An 11,396-nucleotide genomic window follows, 5' to 3' on the forward strand; every position below is an offset into this window, starting at 1 on the left:
TTTATTCCTATAAGATACAGAAAAGAATAAAAGAGATCCCTCCAGTCCTATTCCAAGAAGACAGGCAAGCTTTTGTTTTTATTGTTCCAAGGTCTGAAGCAGAAATGCCAAGAACTCAAATCAGGATCTGAACCTCACCTATCTTGAGTGTGTGTGTGTGTGTGTGTGTGTGTGTATTGGAGGGAGTTTAAGTAGATTATAATGGATATGGGTCCACCTGGAGTGGAAGAGTAAAATTTGAGTTTCTACTGGGACAGAGAAGGAAAGGGTTTTCCTATGCTAGATCTTCATGATAACAAAGTAGAATAAAAGATGCTTTCTGTCCTCAAGAAGGCTTATGGGTCCTGGAGACTGCAGATCCAGAAGTCAATGATTATAATAAGTGTGACAAGCGATTGACAACATAGATATAGAAATAATACTCTAGGTGAGCACATGTGCATTTGTATATGTGTCATGACAATGGGGGAAGAGACAAAGAAGATGATACGTAAGCAAGTTTAAATGGAGCTACCTAAGGCAATGAAGGCTGGAAGGCAGAGGGAGGGTAAGATTTTGATGTATTTCCTACTTATGTTTTTCTTTTGTATTTCAGTATCACTTAGAAGGTAACTATTCTATTTCTGAAATTTCTTGTGAACAATTTAAAACCCACTTTCAGGTTTCATCTGTAATGCCAGAAATACTAGGACTCCTTTTTTATACCCTCCACAACATTCTCTTTATCTGTTGTATCACTCTGCCACTAGTATTTGTCTAAATCAATTATTATCTTCCTTGAGAGGGCAGTTGACATTTTTAACTGTTCATCACTATATTCTCATAGTCTAGTGCAGTTCCTGGTTTTGTGTCTGGCACATAAATAGAAAATAAATATTTGTCCACTGACATAATACATAAAATTGTGTCTACCTCAACAATCCCACTACTTTTGGATCATTTTTATATCATATATTTTATGTTGTTTATCTTGTCTATCCTGTCATATTCTTTATGATTTCTGTATGAAGAACTGATATTTTTGAAAGTTATGTTCAAAAGTTACTGGAGTTATTTAAATTCCACACCAACTTCTTATAAATGTTTGTATTTTACCCTTTTAAATGATCACTTTTATCTTCTTTTTATTATTTATGAATCAATAAAGTAGTTTATAAAACATCCAAAGACTTTTATTGAGTTTTCCTGTAACCTTTTAGTTATTGATGTTCTAAGTGCTATACTCTATTGTCCTCTGAAGAAAGATGTATGAGTGGAAAAGATGTTGGAAATTGGCCTTTCTTAGTATGGCTCCTATAGCCACCATGCAGTAGGGACAACTTGAGATTAGTCTTAGATCACCTGCTTTCTCTTTCAGGCTTTTGGAGACGTCACTCCACTGTCTTTGGTAGTCTGAAGCACTCTTAAATTTGGTTTCCTGGTGGTAATCTGTTCACTCTCCTTCTGCTTTTGAAGTTTAGTGAATTCTTTTTTCTTGAAATTTAAGGCTTTTATTAGGATATATCCTAGTGTTGATTTCAGCTTGTTCATTTAACACCAGACATATTTTCTAATTTTTCCATTTCTCACCTTAGTTATTTTTCAGAATTTTTACATTATAATGTGGATTATCAATTTTGCTCTATTATTTTCTTTGCATATTTTAAGGTTGGATTGCAATGTTGTAATATCCATATCCATATTTCTTAAATGTTTGCTGTTTTCCATATTTTCTTGACTATCTTCTATTTTATAAACGGCACGTTCATATGTCACTATATCCTTTTTTTGTATTAAAGGTCCAAGTTTATATGTCATTATATCCTTTTCTTGTATTAAAGTTCTTTCTTTCGCAGTGGAGTCAGATTAGTCTTTTCTGGTTTTCCTGTTACCTTGCAAGCTCTCCCGTCCCATCCCCAAGTTAGGACCTATCAATTGCATCTCCTGAGCCAGCTTTTCCTCAGAACTCAGTAAGAAGAAGTTATCTTTTAGAAAAGTGAAACAAAAATACGTGTATGCATGTGTGTATGTGTACACACACATTTATTTTGTACAATCCCTGTTCAGTATTATTTTCCAATTAAATCACTGAATTGTAGTTTCTTCATTAAGAGTCTCACTGGTGTTCCTTATTGTTGGCTAATTCTGAAGCTATAGATAAACACTAATCTTAATTGAAAGTATTTAGCTTAATTGTTTTTTACCCTTAAGCAGGCCCATAGTACTTCTCCTTTGTTATTTCCTTCAGCAAATATATACTGAATACTTACTATATATGTCAGGTACTGTGCCAGGCACGGAGAGTATACAAACACAAACCACATAGTTACTACACTTGTGTGACTGTCTCATATGGGAAACAGCTATGTTATACAAATATAAGCCAAATTATAAAATATCAGGAACTATGGAAGTCCCAGTAATGTAATGGTGGTGGCTAATCAGAGAAAAGTTCTTACAGGAATTGAAACCAGCGATACTTCTTAAAGGACGAGGAGGGGTTATTTAGTGAATACCAGGGATGGAGATGGGAGAAGTGTGGAAGAGAAAGGCATGAGCAAATGCACAGAAGTAAGGACCAGTATAGTACGTGGGGTGTGTGTGTGTTTGTGTGTGTGTGTATGTGTGTGTGTGCGTGCTCCCATACAGTTTAGTTTTGCTGGAATTTGACTAGTCCAACAAGGAGTGGCAGAAGCCCAGAGTAAGTCCTGGAGAGCAGGTCCTGGAGAGCCTTGTATGCCTTATAAAGGGACTTGGATTTTATGCTGAAGGTGAGTCATTCTTAATCTTTGGATAATGTTCCCCTTTGAGAATCTGTTGACAACACTGGAACCTCTCCAGAACAGTGGGGGGAGACTTACACATGTTCATAGATTAAAGGGCTTGCACTCAAGACACTTCATATCTTCTGCTCCAAATACAAGCAAATGACAAAATATTAAATGAAATTAACTGACAATAAAATGTTATTTTGTGTGCACATTTAAAATAAAGAATAAAATGAAAACTGTAAACAACAATAACATTGTGCAGGAAGGGATTGTGAAAGATGACATGATTGGCTAGGGGTAGAGGTAGAAATACTGTTACATTTTGCTAAAAATTATAGTTAAGTATTCATATCAAAATTTTAGCAGAAGTCACCAAAAAGAATAAAAATGTCATCTACAGTTTTAAAATCATCATAGATAAAAGAAAACATAAAAATATTTATCAAATGGAAGGTAAGTAGGGAAGGAATCTAAGAAAAACTTTGGATAAACAGAAACCACAAAATAGGATTGTAATAAAATCCTAATATACTAGTAACCATAATAAATACAATTGGGCTAATTTCACCAGGCAGATTTTAACACATTGAATAAAAAGAATAAAACTTTTAGCCACATACTACTTATAAGGGACACCCAAGTTAAATAATTAATTACCTAAATCAAAACCACACAGAAATGGATGAGGAAATATATACCATTCAAAAAATAACCAAAAGAGGGCTTCCCTGGTGGCGCAGTGGTTGAGAGTCCGCCTGCCGATGCAGGCGACACGGGTTCGTGCCCCGATCCGGGAAGATCCCACATGCCGCGAAGTGGCTGGGCCCGTGAGCCATGGCCGCTGAGCCTGCGCGTCCGGAGCTTGTGCTCTGCAACAGGAGAGGCCACAACAGTGAGAGGCCCGCGTACCGCAAAAAAAAAACCCAAAAGAAAGTTGATCTAGCTAAACTAATATTGGACAAAACAATGTAAGGCAAAAAGCATTTATGAGAATAAAGCAAGGGCACTACTTAAGAATAATAAGAAGATAAAAGGGAAGATTAAAAAATATGAGGTACTGATGGAGTACTAGGTAGCTTGGGACAAGATGGGGTCAAGGGTACACATGATGAACTTTAAGATTCTTGGGAAAGAATAGTGCAGATGGTTGAGAATGGGTGTAACCTAATTGTTGGCAGTCCTCTCTTGTGGTTAGAAAAATTGGGGTAGAGATAGGGAGGCGTGCATTTTCACTTGTGTCCAGTGGCTATTCAGAAAAAGCTCACTTTGAAGTTTTCCCAAGTTATTCTGGGAGGCTTGAAAGTGGTATTTCATATGCTCCCAGGACCATTCTGCCAGCTGCATTAACTGAGCTTATGGTTCAAGGATAAGTTCCTAGTCTTAGTACTGGATCGGCTACCTCCTCTCAGGACCATGTGGTTCACATTTTTCTTATGGGTTTGCTGAAAGCAAAAATAGGAACTGCATGTACATAATAAGCACAAGGAGGCTGATTACTCAATGAAAGTTTACTACTCTTATTTTGACAAAACTACAAAACATCAACCAAGATTGTTCTTGTCATTGGATCTTCTCTTGTATTAAAGAGGCTTACCCATTTTATATTCTACACCCCCCTTCTCTTGACATAGAATACATGGTTGTCAGTGGTCTATACCCCTTCTACAGAGGGCAGCCATGAATGGGAGTTAAGGGGCTGGTGAGCACATATTAAGGTGGCAAATGAATGTCAGGTTAGATTGAAATCTGGGGGGAAACTGAAAGCCTATTCCTTGAAATGACTGCTAGGCATCTACTCATTGAACAGTATAAGCATTAGTTAGGACCTCTCCTCCAAATGCTAGCAGGCATAGTATGGGAATGAAGTCAGCTATTGGGCAGATTTCAGGCATCAGGATAAATCCAGATTGGCTTTTCTCATTTGCTACATTATCTCAATCCACATGACAGATGGTAGTGTCCTGGTATAAAATGATATCACTGGATTAGGATGACAGCTATTGGGGAGTTCAAATTCTGATCATACTTTGAAGATAGAGTCAAAAGGATATTCTAATGTTGCAAATGGTATATGGCATTACCTGATGCCCCCCAAACCACCCATATGTACACTTATGATGTTGTCCAATGTTTTAGAAATAGCAACAGTTAACTACTGAACCCTTCCCGTTAAGTTTGGCAGATTGACCACCCTTGCCCATCAGCTCTCCCTCCAAAAACTTCATTAAAATATCAGTGAAGAAACAAAAAAGTATTAACCACAAGGGTAAATTCAACATAAGGGAAAACCATGGATGAAAGATTTCAAAAAATGTTTAGATAGCAAACTGATGGAGGAGATTTAATGAACTTACCAGACTAGAAGAAGTAGAAATCCAAATACCTGCAAGAGGTGGGGTACCTATAAGAATTTATCTAATTTGCCTTGAAGAATGCCTAGAACATGGGCTGAGGTGTGATTGGCAACATGATTGGTTTAATATCTGTACATCAACTGGTTGAACTTGCCTGCTCCCCTGCACTTCCCTGAGCAGTCAGAGAACGACTCTACCCACCTCCATCGTATGCAGCAACAGGTTTAGCCTGGAGAAACTAAGCTCAGGAGCTCTGGACTCAGAGACAACAGACATAGGATAAGATAGGGGTGAGTGTTGGAGCTAAGAATATTGGAATTATGTAAACATCTATGTATTGAAATACTGGACTAGCAGGCTGCTTCTCCTGCTTTGCTCCTAGAATCCTAGACAGCCAGGTTGCTACCCTCCACCAACACACACCAATGCACTTATTCCAATCAGCTTCTCATTTTTACATATAAAGGGAATGCCAATAATCACTGGACATTTGAGAAAAGACAACTCAAGAGGCAGAGACAAAAACAACAAAAAAAAAACTTGGACAAAAACAATCAATTGAACAGAGAACCAAAAAAATTCATAGTTAATATAATCAAAGATAGAAGAAAAGATTATCTGTTTATGAAGCCAAAACGGGATCTTATAGAAAAGGGAAAATCAAAGAACAATTTTTAACTTTGGAAATTAAGAATATGATGAACAAGAACAGGTTTGCTTCAGCTTCTGCTGATGGCATGGCATGGCCCGAGAGCTGCTGGGAAACCAGAGTCTGCAGGAGGAGATGCTGTCAGTAGGAGGGTGGGCATGGGCAGCGGTGTGAAGCTGGGCTCTGAGGCTGCGGAGGAGGTGGCAGAGGCAGTGGAGGGTTGGATGCTTGTTGGGGGCACTGTTGAGCTGGTGGGTCACTGACCCAGGGAAGAGTCCATCGTGTTCTTCTGTGCTCAGCTCTCCCCAGGCCAGATGCTGCCTCTCCCACCTAGTGAAGGATCTGGGGGCATAGGTCTTGGCAGGCTGGAATAAGTTCAGCTCTCTGAGCTAACTCTACTTGGAATAGGAACAGAAATTCCAACCACAAAAAAGGACTGAGCTTGACGAAGGCTTCCCCTGAGAACAATAACATTGTGTGTTAAAGACAGAGACAGGTCAAGATTTAAGGGATTTAACCAACTTTTTTATTTTCAATCTTGCACATAAACTTTTATCCTGGTTGTCAATATTTTGGACTGATCCTTGGCTTTTATGAAGGTGAAACCTAAAATTTGTCTTGCACTGGAGTCTGTTGTTTTTGCTGGCTGCCAGAAGAGTTGAAGAAGAATGCAATGATTCATCTTCTCATGAAGTAGTCTGGATTAGTCAATGTAAATGCACTGCTTCTGACAGAAAATGAAGGAAAAAAATAACTTTGGAAGAAAAATTAGAACTATGAAATGGAACATACTGCTGTATTAAACTTTTTTTTTTCTTACACAAGACTATTATACTTCTTCATATTTCGGAAAGGAAAGAAATATTGAGCCTTGATAAACTGGAAGCTCAGCTGAAAGCTTGCAATTTTCTACTAGTCTTTGCAAAAGCAAAGCCATCCGTATTAACTTTGTGTCTTCTCAATCTGGAAGTAGAAACGTAATTCATTAAGTTATCGCAGTTTCTCCAGCTTGTTATAAAGTATTCAAAGATTAATGATACTGAGTCCTTTTACTGGAGGTAAGTAAATAGTTTCTAAATGACTAGCTGGATATTTTCTCTTGAATGTTGCAAGAAGTTGGTTTGGATTGTCTATAGGCAAGAGCCCAGACCCTCCAAGACAGCAACTTTGGTGTTCCTGAGTTGTCAACAATACCAGAAGATTGCTGTCTTGATGAAAGTGAAAGTGAATCCCTTGTGGATGTGAGTTTTAGAGAATGAAGTCTCAGCAGTTCTCTCGCCATCTCAGTGATCAAAGATGCACTATCTTTTTCGACTCAAAAGTGGCACACTCTCTGTGTTTTCCATTTTAGAAATCTAATTACATTGTGTCAGAATTTAAAGTATACATATAGTTTATAAGCAATAAATGGGGAAGTAGGTAGTTTTTGGTCCAGCCCCTATCTAGGTAGGAAAACAAAGACTGGAACACCTGCTGTCTATAGTTATTCAGATCAGATCTGGTTTATTTTCATATTCTAAGCTATCAAATGGGTTAGGACCTCTCAAATGATTTAAATTTTGCACTGTAGTTTTTTCTTTGAATAAAATAATTTTTAACTACTTTTCCATATGGATAATATATTTTGCTGGTAAGGATGTAGGGAGGTAAAGAGAGAACCTTTTTTTTTCCCATGATGAAATATAAAGCAGAAGACTTTGATATCTGCTGAGAATAAAAGAGTTGAGTCTGAGTGAAGATGAGGTTTGAGGGAGGGGAGTGGTGCAAGCTCTGAATGTGTTTTGAGGGGAAGGTTGGAGGGAACTAATCAAGGAAAGTAAGAGTACTGAGGTTGATGCTGAGGTCCTAGCCAGGGCTGAAAATCATGAATTTATAGTAGTGCAAAATCAAAGAATTGGAAGATTTTTATCCAGTATTCTCAACTATCAAAATGTAGAAACAAAAAAGATTAACTGTTACTGCTCCAGGATTTGGGTTTTGCAGTTGCTGAACTTCTGAGGTCCAAGCTCAGTAAGGAAGGAAGTTAGCCTAGGATGGAACCGATAAATCCAAAGAAAATGGGGAATCCAGGGACTAGAGGGTTTGTGGAAATTGTTGTGAAGATTTGGTGGGAAGGATAGTAGGAGAGAGGTGAAAAAACAAAAATTTGTTTACAAAGTATAGAATATGAAACTTTGAAATTTCTGAGTGAGCTATTAAAATGTGTTCTTTAGAGGAGCGCTGTAATGCAGAGGAGGAAAGGGTAAGGTGAAAGAGGTCTAGGGAATTTGAAACTAGGATGCCATCCTTTGTCTACATGAATGCTAAAATCTCCTAGAATTACGGCAGAAGTATGGCAGAAAAATACTGTGAGCCAGGTCTGAAGGTCTACATTCAATGAAATGAGCTTAACAGGGATGATGTACAATAAATAGCCTTAAATGAGGATGGACTTTTACAGGCAGATGGAAGAGTAAAAGTCAGGAAGAAGAATGAGGGAATCAGGAGAATGTCACCTCCACTATCTCTCCATATATCCACTTTCCTGTGGACATCGGAAAAAGAATAGCTTTCAGTAGAGAGGCTTACGGGAGTACTAAAAGTCACAATTAATCAAGGTCTGTCTTCCTGTAGCATCAATTTCCATGCTTGGCAAACAATTTCATACATCTCAGATTAATAGAAACTCAGATGCATTTTGAAGTAGGATGCTAAATTTATGTACATTAATGATAAAACAGCAAATGACAAAGAAAATTTACACTTATGAAATGCTGCTTTGGGCTAGTCCTATGGTTCCTTCCAAAGACTCTTTTCACTGTCACGTATGTGGAAAACTTTAGAATCATCTAGGAGGTAAGGGGAGGGGAAGCGGTCCTGAAAGAGAAGGACACAAGGCAGTTCATTATCCACAGAAAGGACTCTTGCATGGCAACGAATAAGGTGGAGGTTGTGTTGTTTAATAGAGAGAAAGATCAGGAAGAGACATTTGAAAACAGTAAGAGTGCAGGTGCCCAGGGAAAGAAAAGAGGAGAAAGTGTAGGATGCTGCAATTGTTCAGTGATTAAGAAAAACAAGAATGAAGATTGTTCACAGGTGATTGTTCTCAGATATTTTCCATTCTAACTTTTGCACAAGTCATTTTTGTGTGGGAAGTACTGTACCCTGCTTGTCTTAGGCATGTGGTAAGGACTATATGTGAGGAGATTTCAGCCAGTGTTAAGAGTGCTGATAAACCCAGGGTTTTTCATGGTGTTAGAAGCAGAGAGTCATTAGTTTAAGTTCCTTCCTCATAACCCTCCACGTATCTTATAATTAATTGAAATGGTGATGAGATGACTTAACTTTAGCTCAGTAACTCTTTTCTGTCAGGTCAGAGATAACCAATGAAGACCCCAAGACACGATTTCACTTTTTGAAAAAATTGGTTTTCATAATGCTTGTCTCTTCAACCTCCTTAGGAGAGACAATAAATGCATGCAAGCTGCTAACAATGAGTTTCTCAGCACGTTTAACTTGTTAAGTGCCCAAGTACCCGATCTTTTGGCCTTCTGCTCACACAGTGTCTTAAATCCCGGTTCTTTTGTTGGAACTATTTGCTTTTATCAAAAATTACAGCAACACTGGTATTTTTTTCCTCCTTAAGGGTTATTTTGTCCTCATGAGAGATCTCTAAAAATGCATCAGAGTAAAGACATAACTTCAGAACCCTTGAAGCTCTTTTCCTCTGTTGCCCAAATGATTCTGCTATTTTGAAATTATGCAGCATTTTTCAACCAGAAAGCTTCGTGAAGAATACTTCCTTCCTCAAATGTTTTTGGGTATTGAATTATAGTCCCTGTTTTCCCTGTCAGTGAAAGTGATCACATTATCTTCAGATAAACTAATTTCATGATTTATTAATAATCATATGGCAGTAATTTGACCTGGTATGGCTATGAATGGTGAACTAGACTTTTTATGAGAAACTCTGGAATTTAAAGACGTATATTTTTGATCTAGCCTGAAAGAGTGGCAGTCATTTCCAGAAGGACTGAAGGCAAGTCAGTTGAAAAATATTGTGAGTTTGGAGCCACTGATAAAAGAGAATTTTTCTAAAAAGGCAGGCAGTGGCCTCAGGAAAGGAGACTTGCTAATGGTACTGGGTACAGACAGGAAATAATAGAATTGCCAAATTGGGTTTTTGAGGATATCAGGATGAGACTTAACCTGGAATTATTGAGTTTAAGTCTAGCGAGAAAGAACAGAGTAACACCTGGGGCTGTTATCAATGGTCTGCTAGCCCGAGAGGGTAATAACAAAGTAATGCTAACCCTAGCATAAATTGTTTAATTTTTATTTTTAAGAGATACTCTTCTCACCTAGGTACAATAAAGCAACAGCTGACATCTATTAAACAAAATCCATACTTACTCAGTCATTTAAGCATCAACTGATTTACTGAATTTTTAAAAAGACTTAAAATTGTCCTAGAAAATTTCCCAACTGTATTGAGAGGTAGTGGGGATTTGTGGTGGATGTTTAAAGATGATGTGACTTAGATAATTTGAAAAAGAAAGTGTGTGACATAAGGACTAGGATGAAGAAAGGCAATAGCTAAAAACAAAACAATGGAAGTCATATTATAAATATTAGAAAGCTATTTGAATGATAGATTGTTTGTATTTTTTTCGAATGGTCACAGAAAAATACTATACATCCCCAAATAGAAAAGTAGCACTGATTTAGGAATCTTAATCAATGATGTCATGTTGGATGGGCGAGGATTATATAGACAATAGGGTGACGGTGGTGGCTATTGCAATTACATAAATACTACGTGAACCTCCCTTGCAGGGCAAGCAGTGATTATGGAAAAGTAAAGAAGGAATAGGTGTGAGAGGCTGTGGTTGTAGCTGATTGCATTTAAGCAAGCTGTTTCCACCATTGGTTTAAGATAGATGTGGTCTGTGTGATGGTGATTAGGTCTACCAGAGTCTATCCTGCCTAACTGAGGAGGCTTCTTGGATGAAAACTTGACCTCAGAGAAGAGGGAGTCAATGACTCAATCTGTAGATATTCAAACCAAAACCAGGCATTTTTCATCCTTGGGGAATAGTGATGCTGAGTACATATCATTTTTGCCAGTTAGATTTGTCTCCTCTATGGATCTATATTTTAAAGTAAAAACTAAGTTTTTAAAAAAAGTCTCTAAGATGGCAACAAGCAACTTGGCTGTGTTATCCTTTAGTAGAACATAACACAAAAAGTGGAAAGAAGCATTTTCCTCCAATTCAAAAATTTGATGCTTCTGGGATTTGAGTGCCACTATTGCAGCATCAGCAGAAATGATGGGCAAGGCTAGGAACAGTGATCGTGATCCTCCAAGGCTACATCACTAACCAGAAGACATGCTTGTATTTAATGAACAAGGCTAAGGAAGAAAAGAGGGATAACAGTACAGGTGAAACTTTAAAAAAATATGACTTGGTTTAAGTACATGCGAGGTACCTGGTGGAACTCCCAGAAGTGCTTGGAAGGAAAAGAATTTTGCATAGGATTTGTCCTAAATTATGAAATAAGGGGGAAAAAAGCAAAAAAAAAAAAAGGATGGGGGAGGTGATATTTCAACTGATTTGGATTAGATGATGTGATAGATAGAATAATGGCTCCACAAAGATGTCC

At 37.7% G+C, this 11,396-nt stretch overlaps 1 pseudogene; it reads left to right on the forward strand.

Moving 5' to 3' along the window:
* The first annotated feature begins 6,146 nt into the window (after positions 1–6,146).
* On the forward strand, positions 6,147–7,153 carry LOC132529930 (cyclin-G2-like; annotated as a pseudogene).
* Positions 7,154–11,396: the final 4,243 nt, after the last annotated feature.

This window comes from Lagenorhynchus albirostris, chromosome 11 (genome assembly GCF_949774975.1).
Source record: "Lagenorhynchus albirostris chromosome 11, mLagAlb1.1, whole genome shotgun sequence".
Classification (NCBI taxonomy): domain Eukaryota; kingdom Metazoa; phylum Chordata; class Mammalia; order Artiodactyla; family Delphinidae; genus Lagenorhynchus; species Lagenorhynchus albirostris.